General features: G+C 37.8%; 1 long non-coding RNA gene across 1 annotated transcript in view; it reads right to left on the bottom strand.

Annotated features, from left to right (window-relative positions):
* The window catches only part of LOC146767069 (uncharacterized), a 30,275-nt gene extending 12,934 nt beyond the window's left edge, over nucleotides 1-17,341 (bottom strand). The window contains exons 1-2 of the long non-coding RNA XR_014956168.1: nucleotides 16,944-17,341; nucleotides 16,757-16,820 (exon numbers count right to left, since the gene is read on the bottom strand). This is a non-coding gene — a long non-coding RNA (uncharacterized LOC146767069). The remainder of the gene's footprint in view (nucleotides 1-16,756; nucleotides 16,821-16,943) is intronic.
* Between the last annotated feature and the right edge of the window lie 356 nt (nucleotides 17,342-17,697).

Raw genomic sequence — 17,697 nt, 5'->3', positions numbered from 1 at the left:
TACAGAACACATATATTACACAAGGAGAGAATCAAATTTGCATCTGTTCTGAGAGATAATGTGTTCAATCATGTGGCTGCTCTTTAGCCATGTTATTTTCACATTGAGCAGATAATGTGAAGTTCTGTACCTAATCAAAGCTTTGTCACTTAAAATAACAAAGACTTGTTAATGAGAGTCCTGGTAGAAGACTGAGTATCTGCAAGGCCTGGTGGAAAACTATGACCTACTAAACCTTCATTAATTTACTTTATTATCTCTTGTTACCATTGACTCATGCACATACACACACACACAAATTTAAAAAAATAAATAAAAGTCACAATGACATTAAATTTGCCTGATTCTAATATGCAGCACTCTAGGACCTCCTCCACTCCTCTGACTTGCCACAAGCTCAGCCTCCACAGGACATGAAAATGCAGGGCAGGGATTTCCAAGCAGCAGGGACTGCCTTTGGGCAATGGAGTTTGTGTCACTTGACCATATAGAAAAAGCCAGAAATGCACAGAACTTCCTTTCCACAGCTGTGAATTCTAGTCCCTCTCTGCTGAATTGAGTAAAAGTGCCATCTGCCTGCCTAAACCCAGAGCATGCTCTTATGTCTCTTGTGTTCTATGCACACATGATAAAAGCAGATTAATATTTTCTCAAATGGAAAATGGAACAGGTTGATCTCAAAATCTCTACAGATTTAGGATCAAACCACCACTTGTTTAGGATAAAACAACCAACTAAGTTGCAGTTGTCTTTCCAAAAATGTCTCACAGGAAGTGTCAGAGAAAAAGTCTTCACAAAAGTTTTCATTAAATGCATGCAGACTATTTATAACACACTGTGACAACACACTTTGTAGGATTAATTTTTCATGTTGCAAAGACACTCTGTGGTCAATCTCAAAGCACAGGGAAGTGATACCCATACTTCAGAGGAGGAAGACATTTCTCACTCACAGGTGGGATAAGATGGAGAATTTTGTTGGGACAAAATTTAGATGATGGCAAGTGCCTCAATTAAATAAAATAAATTTTAAAAAATACTAAAAAATTGAGAGTAACACCTCTCTGACTCCCATCTTTCAAAATCCCAAAGCCAGCAACTTTACAAATCCTTCATTTGATGTTGATATGGGGTGATTCACACATGAATTTGTTTAAAAAAGCAGGTACATGTTGTAGGTGTTGCAATTCTCTTCTATCAATAGAGATAGAATAACTTGCCACCCAGCAAGACCATCATACTTCACTAATGGCTATACAAATACTCCAGATCAGCATTCCCAAGACAGATTTATATTTCTTCAAAAGCTGGGACCTTGATTGCTATTGAAATCTTGACCTCCTAATCATTCACTGCCATTGCATTGAATGTCATATAAATATATGACAATAAAATAAACTGTCAGTTATCCCTCTCTCTCTTTTTACTGATTTTGTCCCTAAAATTTAAAAGGTAAGTCTTTTCTGAATTACACTAGGACTGACACCTACTACCCCTGCTCCAGTGCATAACCTATATCATACTGAAAACGTACAAAGTCATCACCTCACAGAGAGGGAAAGAATATGTTAAAATGGAAGAGAATAATTTTTTTTCCTTTGGCTCACTCCTTGCACCTTTTCCCTTGAGTCATGAAAAGTTGCACTTTATGAGCCTACAAGGTCAGCAACAGGGAACTCCTTGAGCATTTCCCAGTAATAGAGATATAAAGAAGGAATAATCTTTAACTTACAGTAATGGGGTACTATTTTTTTTTTAAAGCCAGGCTGTTATAACCATTTAATTTAGATAATAATGGGGCACTTACATAAGAACAGAGCTTGCTTGGTATACATCATCTTGGAAAACTCCCTCTCTCACTCTCAAACTAACAGGTCATATTGGATGTCATTAATTCAGCAAGTCAGCTAAGCAGCTCTAGGGCACTCTTGAACTTCAACCCAGAGCACAGGGAGCAGAGGCAGGCTGCCAGCTAGTAATTCACTGAAAGGAAGAAAGAAGAAAAAAAAGAAAAAGGAAAAAAGAAAGGAGGACAAGAAAAAATGGCCTCAGTTAGACAATGATTTTCATCTAGCTGAAGATGAGCTGCCCGTATCTGTTAAGAGTTATGGATATTAGGGAGAGAGAAATGCTTTTAAAAACAAATTGTGCTATGTGATAGGAGAAATGCCCATGGATTCCTCACCAACCAGATTTGTTTTGCCAGGCTGCAAGCTTGCAAACAAATCTGAGGCGGAGGGTTGTGATTTCTGAAGTGTAACCCCATCCTCTTGTGAAGATGGGATTTAACATCAGCAAGCAAAATGTTAGTACTCATCCTCCAGCTTGGCATCTTCAAGAGTCCAAGTCTGTCCTCCATCAGCCCAGCAGGAATCCCAGAAACCCTCGAAATGTTGGATTCAGTCAGCTCTAGAAACTGATGGTTGCCAAGTCATTCTCCAAGAGCCTACTCAGGAGGACAATTTGGCTTTCAAAAGTCCTAACAATCACATATTTTTGTGGCTTTGAAGAAGATGGGTGGAAAAGAGCTATCCATGTGATGGTTTGAGGGAATCATTAACGGTCCTTTCCCAAGACAACTGTTTTTCATTCATGGTTGTGCTGAACTCAACAGAATGGTGAATGCAGGTGGATGTGCAAAGTAGGAAAGGGAGAAAATAGAGAATATATGCCAGTCACTAAGCTTTCTTAGTAAAGGATAATTGTGGTAAGGGAATCATAATTGGAAAAGAAAAAGTGGTGATAGGTGGTAGCAAAATCCAGCATAGGAAGTAACAGAACATTTTCACACTTCTACAGCTGCTCTGAAAGGAGGATTTTTAAAGGGGGTCAGAGGTTCATTTCTGACCTGGTGTTAAGTTTCACTGTAATTCTTCCACCTCATTATTCTGTGCACAGGTTTAATCTTTTCTGACAGCAGCTTTACAGGGGGGAATATTTAAACTAGTAGAACAACAGATCACCTCAAACAAGACTTGTCCAAGTTCCTAAAGCCATAGCAGTCTCAAAACTAATGTATACCAGCTATGCTAATAGTTTTCCCAGTGTTTTATTTAATCAGCATGGATTGTTCAAACAGGCCTGGATTTATTGTGAGGCCACTAAAATACAATTTACTTACAAAATAAATAAATAGAGGAATTAAATTCTGTATGAAGAAGTAAAACTGTTTATTAACACTCCTGTTAGCAAAAAGTAGCCACCTGTACACTTAACAGAAGGTGATATCTTGCTGCAGCAAGTCGGTCTTCCAAGTGCTTCCTGGGTTTACAGAATAATATTGATTGGGAAAAACAAAACAAAACCAAATGCAGTCAGTGGAAGCACTAATAACACATAAAATCTATCATTACTTGATTTATTTCTCATATTTATCCCATATTTATTTTAAATGCATTCTGTTGCGTCCCAGCTATGTGTTATCTTTTGCAAATGCATCTTGTGGATTGTAATATTTGAACCACGGAAAGTGAAATTCTACATCCATGATCATTCCCTAGATATTTACAGAATCATATTCCAAGACAAATGTGTGTTAAAGTGTACAGAAAAGGCAAAACAAAACACAATGTGAGCCTTTTGTAAATTAAATGGGAATGAGACTGACAAAAGCAGTAACACTAGCCCACCCACCCACATTATTTATTTTTACCATCACTAACTCTACTTTTTGCTCATTTTGAAATTAAAGTCAGTATACTTCCTATGATAAAGAATACCAGATCAAGCATCTCTCCCTGGAATAATGTAGACCAAAAATTATGCTAGGCTTCATCGAGGGTCTTTAAAAATTCTTACAGCAGAGAAAAAGGAAGTATCTCTGAATTATCCTTGCCCTTTGAATCCATCACATTGACAAAATGCATCTACTGCTTTCTTCAGAGAATATAACAATGCCATGCTCCCCCCACCATCCTACAGGCCATTGATTACAAATGTCACTAACTAAATTTCCCCACCTGTCAATTCCACTCATCCCATACTAACATGGTCCCCTTGCTGCTGCAGTGACCACTGTGGTCCACAGATGGCATTTGCCTTGGGATGTGCATATCAAAATTACATGTGTGCTTACTGCCATTGTAATGTAACCTCCAACATTTTTTCCTACAAGTCAACCTCAGAGCTGAATATGTTCCTGTGTGAAATAAAAAAATTAGAGAGGCTCTCAGGAAGATAGAAAAACTAAGAAAGGTGATCTTGTGGACCAACATATCCATCTCCATACATTGACAGTGCTTTCTTATTGTATAAATTCAGCATGGATTTCATAAACATCAAGGTTGCATTTCTCATTATGTATAACCTCTTTCAAGGCCAACAACATCAAGCTGGTGCATTCATTCCTTTGCTCTCCAGCCTCCTGAGTACTGTCATCATTTTGGCTGAAGCATGAATAAAGCTCCAGTACTAAATGCTGCAGGTTACCCTGTGGACTCCCCACAAAGAGCAGAGAGGCCTGAAAGCAGCCCACAACCTGCACTTCACATCCATTCTTTTCTGGGCAATGTTTTAATACAGCTCAGGCTATATTTTGATTTTTAAAAAGCAAACCCAAAAACAGCCACAAGCCTCTCAAAGAATTCTGCAAAAGTTTAGGAAAAAAAAAAAGTGCTCACTGCTGCCCCAGGGCACAGGTCTGCTCTGAATGTAGGGTATCCATCTTATCCATCTGGAGTACTCCATTTACAGATAAATTGCCAGCAAATTCCACTCAAGATTGTGTATTCCTGTAATAGGATATTGTAGGACCAGTACAAAGGGTACAAATGGGATGTGGTTTCCTCTATTCAGCTTTTTATCTCAAACTTCTCAAGGCAATCCATAAACATGAACACCTACACCCTGCCTTTGAAGCAAGGCTGACCACCAATCCTTTCTGGGTGAGCTCTGGGGCCATGCAGGGATCACAGCTATTTTCTGTCATCCTCATGCTCTGTTTCATCAAATGTGGACAGACCAAAATAAGTAAAATAGATATAATCCAATACCATCCAGAATCAGGAGTCCCAAACCCAGTTCTTCCTGAGCAGAACTAATGAATGACAGGCTGAAAGGTAGTAATAAGAATAGTAAATTCATGGATAAAATGGGATTATGCTAATTCAAATCAATTTTGGTACAGGAGACTTCAGTAATATCCTGAAAAATTGTCAGGTTAAATACAGACATACCACTGCAATGTCTTCTGTTGAACTTATTCTTTTCCTTCTCTGTGCTAGTGAAATCTTTGCAATGTAGTTTCCTATTTTGTTATTTGCAAAAAAATTTTGTGTTATATGACTGAGACAAATTGTCCTGAATTGACCACAATGTAATCAGCTCCTTTTAATGCCTGTGGGAAACAGAGTATTTTTTGTTTTCAATTGTGTTTTGTTTTTTTTTTTCCCCTCAAAGCAATAGTTCTCCGAGTTATGCGGTTAAATACATTAACCTTGTCCTCTTTAAAAAAAAATAATCCACTGAATTGTTTTAAATTTGCCTGACCTGTAGGAAAACTTAAAAAGAAACAGTGTCAGCACAAGGCTGATCCACTTTGTACCAGGTAGAGACAAATTAAAGAGACTTTGAATCCATTGTTACCTTTTGAAACTCGTGATCATTAAGCCACTTTATGGTAGGAGCTCCTCCATCATGGGAGGGTGTGTGATTTGCAATAGCAGAGTGCTGCAGCTGCAGTCCCAGAACTAATCCATATCCCTGCCCCTTTTAGGAGGCTCCTGACCCCCAGGTTGCCAGTAAAAAATGCAACGTGCATTGGGGAGCAGGTAATGGATGAAGCTGTGCCTGAGGAAGGGATCTCCTCGTTGTCCTGCTGTTCAGTCTCTGCACATCAGCCCACTTTGCAGCCTGCTCGTGTGTGTCAGGTTAAATACACGCTCTGAAAGGCGAAAAATTTCCCGGGATCATCCCAGTGCTAACCTACATCAAATAGAGACCCAATCAAATCAATTAGGTGCAACTGCTGTTCCAGCTTTCCAAGCTGATTATTTCCAAGCCACATTCTCTCTGTCTTGTGTCACAGCTGTTGTATACAAACCATTCTACCAGATCTGGTGTTTTAGTTTTGAAATTACTTATTGATTCATATACAAGGAAGGGGATGTGAGGGACAGATAATTTAAATCTAAAAATATCCTTTTCACACATAAAGAGCCACAAATTCTTTTTTACTAGGTAACAGAGAAGAATAAGTGGTGTGCTGTGATATTCCTTTGACTGAGATTTGAGAAAAGTATTGCAGTGAACATGTACTTCAGAATGTCAGAACTCAAGGTGTTTCAGCTAAATCAGGGACTTAGTTTTTAGAAAAGGCCTCTTATCTTGCTTCCAAGGCTCTTAAGAACACTAAGAACATGCAGGTCAAAGAAAGCTCTTCTTGGGTTTGAAATTTTTGTGTTTGTTATAAGAGCTGCTATACTATCTTTTTTCCCCACCAGGAAATGCATTGCTTTCTTTGAGAACTGCAAATTTTCAGCTTTGCTCCAAAACTATATATAAAATCAGCAAAATCAGAGGTGCAGTAACTGCAATATACAAGAGAAAAAAAAAAACAAACAAGAAAAACCAACCAAACAAAAAAAACCCAAAACAAAACAAAACAAAACAGCAGCACCATCAACACAAAGATTTTTAAGGAGAAATAAGTACAGACATTCTCATTCTTTAGCCATAGGAAACCAGCCCTACGTGCAGCACAGTCATATCCCTTAATGTTTACCATTAGTCTTTGGTCAAAGAGGTCCAAATCCTAGACAAACATTACAAAAAGGACTGTTGTTTCATTTATTCATTCAGTTGTATTTTTCAGCACAAATATTTAAAAATCCCAAAAATGTCCCATAAGCATTTGTCATACTCTGGAACCCTTCAAGCCAACTTTATAATATTTTCAGATCTCTAATCCTGCCTTACCTAACAGGTAGCATAGCCAATCCATAAAAAAACTTTTTTGTGGTGGAAATTGCTGAATGCAACAACTGTTTTTAAGCCAGTAATAAGTGCCCTTTACCTCTATGCAAATAAATAGCGTTTGGAGAGTCAAAGATCTTATTACTTCCTTAAACAATTGAGTAAGCTCTGCTTTTAAGGCTCAAAGTCTGTAGAAAAATCTACAGACAAAGAGATCTTTGCCAAGGCATGAATGGTTAATTATGGTGGGGGACAAAAATATGCAGTTCAGGTAACTTCTTGGAGGTAGGAACAGGTTGGATGATGGAGCTGTGAGGAAGAACCTTACAGGAAGGAGGAAGGATTCTTCATCTGGCACAGAGCTCATGAATCACACAGGTGGGGGACCTCTCAAAGAAATTGCTCACCACTCTTTTTTTCCACATATACTGCACTCATGTCAATTAAAAAAAGAAATATCTCAGGGTCTTTGATTCAAACCATTTAAGAGAAATAGCCTTGCAAGCCCTAAATATTGGACAACTTGTACCAAAGGGAAATAATCCATTTTTTTTAGAAATAAAAAGAAACATCATTCATCATTCCTGCTCTAACCTTATAAAAGCTCTGTGGGTCAGTTCATACAATAAAAGAGAATATGGCTTTTTAATAGGTTTAATTTTTTTTACTATTCCCTGGTATGGAAAAAGCAATCTTCGGACGAGAACACTCAAAGGGAACACTGTGTCTTTCTATTTCTACCCACCACAGACCTCAATAAAGGCACTTGAAATTGATTTCTTGGTACATTTTACTAAATAAAACAGTGATTAAATAGTCATCTGCAAAATACATTTTTGGGCTGCTAGTAATTTTAAGCTAAATCTATAGAATAAAGTAATTGTTAATTAATTAGTAATAAATATGCCCTGTAATTTTATAAGGAAGTACAAGTAAAATGTGAATAAGGCAAGTCACGAACATTCATTATAAAATACTTCATTCTATAGGAGATGAACTGGAAGATTAAAGATGAAACAGATAACAGATAACTTTTGCCTTATTCCTGAAGAAGAGAAGGAAGGATTGTCCTTTCAGGCTTGTTTGGTGATGGAAAAGTGTGGCTCCACAAGGCACAAATCTCATCTGGAGTTACTCCAGGGGTTCAATGGTTTTTTTAAAACCAGCAGGAGGGTTTCTACAGTTCTCACAATACTGTGGCCAGAGCACTAAGGAATTATCACTATTTTTCAGTGGTCTCCTTGTTTGCTTCATATGAAAGAGGACAAAATGTGACTGTTATCCTCTTGTACAGGAAGGAGGTAAAAGCTCAGAGAGCAGTAATTCTGCTAAACTACTTTGTCTCTGAAAAATAATCTGCTTCATACTCTAACATCACATGAAAGGGATTTTCCAATTCAGTTATTAGATATTCCTGGCTCTTTGAAACACTGGGATTTGCTCAACATAGCAAGAAATCTCAAGTAGCATGGAAAAGGACACTACTGCTATGGCCCTTTAGACAAGCAAAACTCAAATCTTGGGAGCCTGTTTGAAGAAGCTAATTTGAAGATGATATTTATGATGAGAAAGAGAAAATTAAATCTTACCATCCAAACAGATTTGCAGTTTAAAATTTTGGACTGAGTGGACTGTCACCAAAGCCTACTCTCGAGGGAAACAAGTGGCAGAACAGAACTTCAACTTATACTCCCCTTTCTACAGAAATGTCACCTTAAAGAGCACAGGAAATGGCTCTACTCTTGAGAAGTCACTAATCTCTGTGTTTCATTTGGAGGATTTCCATTGTAATGCCTGTTAAACTCAGATTATCATTGCTGTTAGACTGTCAGAGAGCAAACAACAGGGAAATGAACTTCTGATCAGCATATATTACTGTTTTATCTTTGATTAATATTAATGAACAAGTAACTGCAGAGCTACTGCCATGAAAAATCCTGTGACAGCATTTTCTGAAGGCTAGATGTACCCACAAAACAGCATAGAGTTTTTCTTGTTGGACTGCCCTGATACTGGTGTGCAAGTGTTGAGAGAGCTAAACCCAGAAATATTTCAGGAAAAAAAAAAAAAAAACAACCAAAAAACCAATGAAAGAGTCACTGCATATGAAATTTGGGTTGTCTACTTGCTGATCAACATCTGACCAATCCCAACAATGGGATTCAATTAATTTTATCCAATTAATTAAATTACGTTACTCCATCACTGACTTCCCCTGGCACTCTGAGCACCAGCACTGAGATATGTGGGAGAGACTGAGTTACTTCAGAAAACAACCTTCAGTATAAGCATGCTTGGAAAATAAGAATCTATTGTACTGAATAGCATATCCTGGCCTCTTTAGAAGATTCAGGCATGCAGCTTTTGAAAGCTCCCTCTAATTCCTGAATATATAATTCCTGCAGAACAAGTACTCCTAAAAACATCTTTGATTAGCTGCAAATGCAATTATTTTTATAATAATGCTTTGCAGACAGTTTGTAAGACTATCAATTACTTTATTTTTTTCCCTTTCCTTCCCTATTTTAAAATCAGTTTCTATTAGAAAAGCAGAAGATTTACTAGGGAAATAAGTGCTTCCCTTGCATTTAAATGATGTAAAAGACTGATTGGCTGTGGTTTTAGACACTTGTATCGAAGTAATTACAGCACTATATAAAGTATTGGATTCATTAAGAGGTTCTAAAACAATTTTTATATACTATTAAGTAAAAGGGAAAATAATAAAAATGGAAAATATAAACATTATGACTTGCTTTCTCTGTCAAGTAAAGTCATCCCAATTTTTGTCCAGGAACAAAGACCCCTGACAAAGGGTAACATGAGGTGCACAGTGGAAAAGTAAATAAGTGTTGGACAGGGATTCAGGAGGTTTACATGCAGTGTCCATCTAGACAGAGTTTCCCATGTGCAGTAGGGCACTCAGTCTATGTGTCCATGCAATTTATCCTGTATTCAGCTCAACAAAGCTGAATTTCCCTTCTGCCTGGTCCCTTCAATTTGCAGTCTGTTTTGGGAGGTCAGAGGCTCATTCTGAGCATCTATTCAGTGCTTACAGCAGTAGGACTGGTTTTGCTTAGCTACCAAGCTGACACGATTCTGCTGCTTGAAGACACAAATAGCAACATGAGAAAAGACACCTCAGAAGCTTCAAAATAGCCATAGCACAAAGAGAACAAAGTTGGTAAAAATGGTGGTTATCAAAGAAAATATTCAAGTAATGAAATCTCTAACCAAGAACACTCTGTTTGCACAGAGTGTCTCAGGTGTTCAGATGAGACCGTGTACTCTAAACTAGATTGGGCAACACAGCTGGAAACATTACAGAAACAGCTTCATCTCTGGACTTGATTATTGCTAATTCTTGAATGCATACATCTGTCTGAGATGGTCACAAGAACTACAGATTCCATCTGGAAATTCAGGCACTGTTTGTTTCTAAAACTAAAGTTTCACGTGAACAAAGTTGATGCAAAAGAAGTAGTCTACCTCTTCCCTTATAACCTTCATCCTATGTCTTGACAATTGAGAAAGAAAAAAAAAACAACACCCAGGGACCAGCATGCCTTGAATGCTTTATTTTGTCTACTTTACACATTAATTTCCCAAGTGTTTCCTGATTCTTATTTGGTTAACACATTAGGGTACCTAATTCTTATTTGCTACGTAAATGCTCATTTGCAATCAAATTTCCATCAGTATTTGCTATCTTATTATCTTGGTTAGCATCACTTTTGTACTTTACTATTAACTAGAGAGACATCCTGAGGAGCAATCCAGAGTTATAAGTTGAGAATACCATGGATGTGGTTTTTTAACAAAGAAAATTGCTGTAATGTCACTGGGTCATTCCAGTTATCAAATCCCAGCACCCCAAAGGTTTATCAAGAAACCATCTCAAGCTTACAGTTTCACTGCTTGCATTTCTTTGAGCTAAGTAAATCTCATTAGGACAAAACTGGAACTGCAGCAGCTGGACTGAAAGTCATCTTCCCCTCAAACTGAAAGCCACATTGAACCCTAGAGAGTGGCATGGCTCTGTCTGGTGTCAGCTGCTCCACAGCTCAGGTGTGTGTATGTGCTGCAGCACCATGACAAAGTCAGTGCAGACCTTTCCAGAGATACCTTTTTGTGAGTTGGACTCAGTGTAATTCTCTTCAGGGCAATCTTTCTCAAAGGCCCAAAGATTCATCATCACATGTAGGAATCTCAGCTGATATCACTAAGACTTTTTGGTCTCATCTCCAGAACAATCCTCTGAGAGGTAGAAATTCTACTTCTGACTTAAGAATGAAGCCTACAAGTGTAGAGCTGTCTCCTTAATTAACAGTACAACATGAAATAATTCCTAAAGCAGTATTATAGCTGCATTCTTCACTCATTACTGTCTTTTTCCCCACTGCAAGGCAGCTTCACTTTTCTTCATATCCACAGAACTTCAGCCTGTCATTTTCAATGCACGTCCCTGAATGTTCCCAGGTAATTGTACTCTCCTTTTGGTTAGACTTAATACTGCTTTGACATCTGAGCAACTTATTCCTTCTTATGCTACTTCTGTGATGCATGAAGCTTTCACCTTCCCTCCCATTCATTGCCAATGCCTGACTGCAGACTAAGGAGAATATATTGTAATAGGAGGAATGCAATGGAGAATGATCTAGCTAAAAATGAAAAGCTGAGTTATAGGAGGAGACAGCAAAGCTATTGAACCACAGATGAGTTTGTGTAACCTACATTTTCAAAAGTCTCTGACAAAAATTAGTTTGAGATCTCTGTGAACACAAAGTCACTAATTTTGAATTTACTAGGAATATGGGCTGCCAGACATAAAGCCATCTAAAGAATCAATGTCCTAGATAGCCAAATGACAAGGAAGTTAAGAACCAACCTCATCAAACCTGGCTTTTAATTTTATCCCCTAGGCTTATCTTGGATAATTCAAAATTATACAGATGGGATTTCTAACCAATGAAATGTGCTTTTGAGTCCTGTTATAAAGAAGAAAAGATTTGAGAAGGGTGTGATGCTACACACATTGAACCAAATTTTTCCTGCAGCTATTAAATTTATAGCCTGAAAATATGGCAGTCAGTGGCAAGATTTACAGTAAATTATCCATATTTTGAATTAGGGACTTCTAGATACTTAATAGTAATTGTGAAAGTGTTATCTCTTGGTAAAATGCACATTAATCTTGCTCTTTTCCACTTTAAGAAGGATCATTCCCTGGTTATTATTCAACTCGGTGTTCCAGCAATTTTCAATCCTATCTTCTCTCCTACAGTCAATTTCTGCTGACACCAGAAGAGAGGTTGCTTGTCAGCTGGGTGTTGCTCTCTGCTGGTTTTCTCTGGCATTAGGATGATTCCCATAACCCGGGGCCGTGCAGTCTTTTTGCCACATTACCAGGCTTGTCTGAAGTGGTTGGAAAGGGCAAAGCAGTGCAGAGGCTGACTCGACCCTCTCCAGGGGTAGCCTGGCTTTCTCCCCAGCCTGGCCAGCCCTGCAGGGCTCCCTGGTGCTCCCAGCTGAGCCTGCAGGAGCTCGCTGTACCTCTTGTCCTGGAAGCTTGTGGGAAGATGGAACGAGAGCTGCAGGAGCTGGAGGCAGCTGGAGAAGGGCTCTCCTTCTCTTGACTATTAATTCATTCTCCTACTTGCTCAAAAAGTGGGTGTTATGTGCTGATATCCCTATATACTTACTAATTAGTGTCCCATTAACCTTGAACTGCAGAGCTCCCAGCTGCCAGCTGCAGCTTGTGATATCTTGAGTATGTGTTAGATGAACTCTGGAGACATTCTCATCTGTTAAATATAGAAAAGCTGAACAGCTTCCCAGGACAGGCAATGCAGCACAGAATCATATGCTTGTCAAGGCCACGTCTGCTCTTCTGACTTCAAACTAATAGAGCTGCAAAGTTAGTGAAACTGTGCAATTCCATCTGGCTCAGACCCAGGCTAATTTCCCAGACAAATATCCATGTGACAGAAATTAGCTGCTACATTGGGCATTAGCTGCTGCTTTCACTGGTTTGATGACCAAGAACATACCATAAACACTATGCCAAAAGTCTGCCAGTAAAACTTTGGTGCAGTTAATGTCTTTGTTTCCCGATTTATTATGCTATCACTGTAAATAGCACCAATGCCAGTAGATTTCTTCTAAGAAATTAATTATTATTTTTATTTATATATTTGTATTAAGAAATTAACTAAGAGGAATTAAAGAACAAGCTCAATACTTTCCACGGAAATTAAATGCAAAGGAAGTACCACTTGCCCTTTACACCAGATTTTAGAAGATCAAGCTGATTATGTATTTAACATGCATTTAGCCATTTTAAAGTTAACATGCAACTACACAGTTGACACTGAGGATCTGGTAGAGCCGCTCTGTATTTTGACTTCCTAGCAGAAAAGAAATATGAAACCTTGAGCGGATTCTGTGCTAATGTGCTACTGAAAATATTAGGAGATAAACATATACTTTACAATTACAAATAGTGGTAAGTGGTCAGCATATTTAGTCAAAGCACTGCTTTAACTTAAACTGCTCTAAAGAAAACAATAATCATCTATTATTGGAAGGATTTGTATAAGCATAATTAGGTGACCTGACTATTAACCTTAATGCCTCTGAATATGTGCAAGGTAAACAGGCAAAGTAGCAAGACTTGGTATTTTACTTCTTCTGTTTCCTCTTTTGTATCTAGCTGTTACTTTGGCTTTTTTTTCAAGCTTCTAGCTTCTACAAAATAGGCCAGACTCTGAAATAAGAATGCTTGCTCATGGAAAGGGCAATGGATTCTTTTCTATACCATCCTTTCAGAAATATTGCCCTGTACTAATGTTATGAACAGTCATTTTAGAGTCTTAGGAGTGTGAGGGCAATGTTTTCTTCAAGAAAATATTAACTGTTTGGCTTATATTAATATATAAGATATAAAATAAAACCAGACACTATGACATGATGTGTAATTAATTGAATTAGGAGATGGCAAAGGGGAAAAATATTTCTACAGTAATTTTTTTTTCCATCCTGGGGTAGTTAGATGAGAAAGTGTCCAGAAAAAAAGATTTTGCTAAATTATTAAAAGTGAAAAAAGTACAGAACCAAAGTAATATGGATTAATGGAGACACTAAAATCAATATTTTATTACAGTTGCTAATGAAATATTTACCAGACTAATTAAAAATATACAGTCCTTACACTAGCACCTAGGCTGACGTGCTTTTTCTTATATTTGTGTTTATATGAAAGCCAACTAAGCAAATTCATCTGTGACAACAAGATCCTCATCTATGGATTACACTCGAGCCTTTTGTTTCCATGGCACCTAACTTCTGCTTCTGGCTAATCTTCTAGATCATTCTGAGGGGATTGATCCAACAGCCATTGAAATGAATATGCAGCACAAACACTGGAGAGTATGAAAATCAATGCAAAGACTTTTATTAACTTCACAGTATTTTGGCCTGAACTCATCAGTCTTTAATGACAGCTACGAAGAATTGCCATCAGGAGCAGACTCCTAAATGCAGTGTTGACCATCTCAGTATGAAAAAGAAAAAACTGTTAAAGGCTGGTGAGAATAGAATGTTAGAAAATACCATAAGCAACCTATTGAGAGATGCAAATAAACTTCCAGTCTCAACACTCATTGCACTGACAGTGACCAACAAGTTGAAGGCAGACAGAAATGATACCTGCCTTCAGTCCTCCTCAGTTGGTTTAAGACTGTGGCACAAAAATATCTTTTTTCATGCTGTATTCACACATGTATTTGGTTCAAGTCACATATTTTAAGCAGTTGCACAAATATTTTAGAAATACTAGCTAAACAAAAATAATTCAAGAGCATGAATGCTCTTCGGCTTGCATAAAGGTTCCCATGAGTGAAATACAACTAGGCTCAGAGGGAGTAAAATACCCACAACAAATCAGCTGGAGACATCTCCAAATATGAATTAGGATATTTCCTTTCCATAAGAAAAAAATCAAATACTTTGAGTCAAACAGCAGAGGAACTTCAGGGGTTCAAGTTTATCCCTAAGCTAAAACTACAGATTTTTCTTTGGGGGCATAAAGTTTTAGTTCCTAATTCTACAAGACTGTCAGCCTTCACAACTCCTTCAGGAGCACACCAAGATCCAAGTAGGAGTGATTCAGCAATAAGGGTGAAAACTGGAAACATTTCTCTAACAAGCTTTCAAAACTCAGCCTAAAAGGATCTAATGCATCTGTTTGAGACTGCAGCAGAATGAATCAACCTCAGTTGGGAAAGCAGAAGTGAAAAGGAAAAGCAGGAAAAGCGCAACTTCCCCGCTGTCGCTGCCTCCAGGAGCTGTTCCTGTGACATGGGAGTTATTTATGGTGCCCATCTGCAGTTGCCTGCTTGCAGGCACATCCATCACAGAAGGATCCAACCTGGGGCTCCCAGGAGAGTGTGATCCTTACTGCATGTTTGAACCCCTTTGCCATATCTCATGGATACAGATCTGCACTTCACGGCTGCACTTCCAATGCCTTTCTTTTGGTCCAGGTTTCAGTCATGCACACATCTCAAACCACTCTACACAGCACAGTAAAAATACAGAGTAATTATACTAAAGCAGAAATGAATACCACAACTGGTGTCCTACATGTCACCTCCAAAGGGAGAAATATTGTGTTCTTCCAGAAGAATTTGAGTCCTTAGATATAGGGATATCAACCTGTAAAGCTGATAAAGCACTCTACAGCAGACACTCAATTTACTTTTTAACCTCATTAGAAAACACACCTTCCCTGGTACCAAAGTTCCTCCTCTCTTCCCTTCCCACCCCTGCTTCTTTCTCACTATTGCTGTCAGGGGTTTAGCAGCATATTTGGAATGAGGACTCTCCATGCTGCCATGTAAGCTTTTCTTTAACAAATTTGTCTCCTTATGGCTTTTCAAACACACAGGCTGCAAGGGTGATCTCTACATATTTTTTCTTTTTTTTTTCAGTGAAGAAAGGCAAAGGCAGAGTTTGGGTTAAACTCAGCAGGAAGCAGTACTTTGCACATCACATCCTCCCTACTCCTTTTCCCTGCTAATTGCTCACAGATACTGTTCTAAGTCCCCTCCTTTGCAGCTTATGCAATATTCAGATGGAATAAAAAATATCTTCCTTCCTCAGTTCCACATTTCCTTTTTCATAATTTTCTCGTCATTCCCCTATTTTATCTCATCTTGAGATCAATGAACTCACTAGTGTTGTATACCAAATGAACACAATAACACTGTATTCAGCCTCCCTAGTGCAAATATTTCTTTCACCAGAGATAAAAACTCTGCCTTTCAAAGACCCAAAGACCAAACAAATAACATGCCTGCTGAAAATATTTCTAAATCCCAAAGCCAGTCATTGTGAATGTAACCAAGGCTCTTTTCTGACATAAACAGTTCCCTGCAATAGGCCACATGTCCAAGATAAATTTAAAGAGCATTAATTAAAACACAGGTATAAAGAAAGTGAAGAGACTTAATTTTCTTGTTCTTGATTGAAAAGACAAACATCTACCACAGATACCTGGTATTTACACTTCTCAGAGCTGATATTGCTGTAAATCTTTACCAAACTAATGAACCTAGGGGACACTGCCAACACAGCACCAGCAATCTTTGACAGGTATTGCACATAAAGAAAACTGTAGGAGCATAAATTCTTATTTTAAAATGACCAAAGTCCCCTTCCAGGAGGCAGCTGTAACAGAACACCTGCCCAGATGGGATCCCTCCTCAGAAAGGCATCTGGGTTGTAAAATGCTACATCCAATCTATCCCCAGTGGACAAGGTAGACAAATGCAAAATTACTCACCTGCACAGACTGGTCTGCCCTCTTTCCATTTCCTCTGGCTCTGCCAGACTGCCCATAACAAGCCCTGCAAACAAGAAAAACTTGGTGATTACCTGTTATATTCCTTGTTAAATCTTGGGGCCACACTTGCAAAATTGACATCTGCAAAGACAGAAAATTGGATTTTTCTGTACACCCTGAAAATTACCTATGTAATTTGAAATAAGTGGTTATAGAAACCTGCTTTAAAAGTAGCAACAAGTCTGCTATAACCACAGGAAGTGTGCTTTTGCTAAGGAGGGTCAAGCACCACCTCTGCTAAAACCACACCTGGAAGCAATGAGGCAATAACACATTTTTTTAAAAATCTCTTTTGTTTTAAAGCTTGTTTCATAACAATTTCTATATATCACCATTCTATATGCACAGGTCCGTAACTTAATTAGAAGAGTGAAAATGAAATCAAGACTTAATGACAATGCCTTTGAAGTATGAGAACATGAGGTGATTAAGCCAAATCTTAAATCTGGGCTTTGGCCAGACATTTGTTATTTTTTCAAAAACTAAAAGCAGAGAGGGCATTAATTTTAATTATTTCTACCATATATATATATATATATATATATATATATATATATATATATATATATATATAATGTATGTATGTATGTATGTATGTATGTATTTTGTATATGTATATATATTTATATATACATGTATGCTTAATAAAAATGGAACAAATAAAGTTTCCCAGTTATTATTAAATTATATAAAATCCATTAGTGGCTGCCTATGTTTATCAGTAGAGGAAAATGAAGAGATAGTTCTGAGTATTAAGATGTGATTTCCAAAGCTGTGTTTTCAGTTCCATTTTCTTGTGTCTTCATTTCTTTTCACACTAGATGGCACTCTAGAAGTATTCCTAAATTCTGGATTCCTTTCCATTACCTTTTAGAAAGCCA

The sequence above is a fragment of the Lonchura striata genome, chromosome 6 (assembly GCF_050655825.1).
Source record: "Lonchura striata isolate lonStrDom1 chromosome 6, ASM5065582v1, whole genome shotgun sequence".
NCBI classification, from domain to species: domain Eukaryota; kingdom Metazoa; phylum Chordata; class Aves; order Passeriformes; family Estrildidae; genus Lonchura; species Lonchura striata.
Note: the sequence above shows the minus strand (reverse complement) of the source record. Positions and strands in the feature narration are given on the sequence as shown.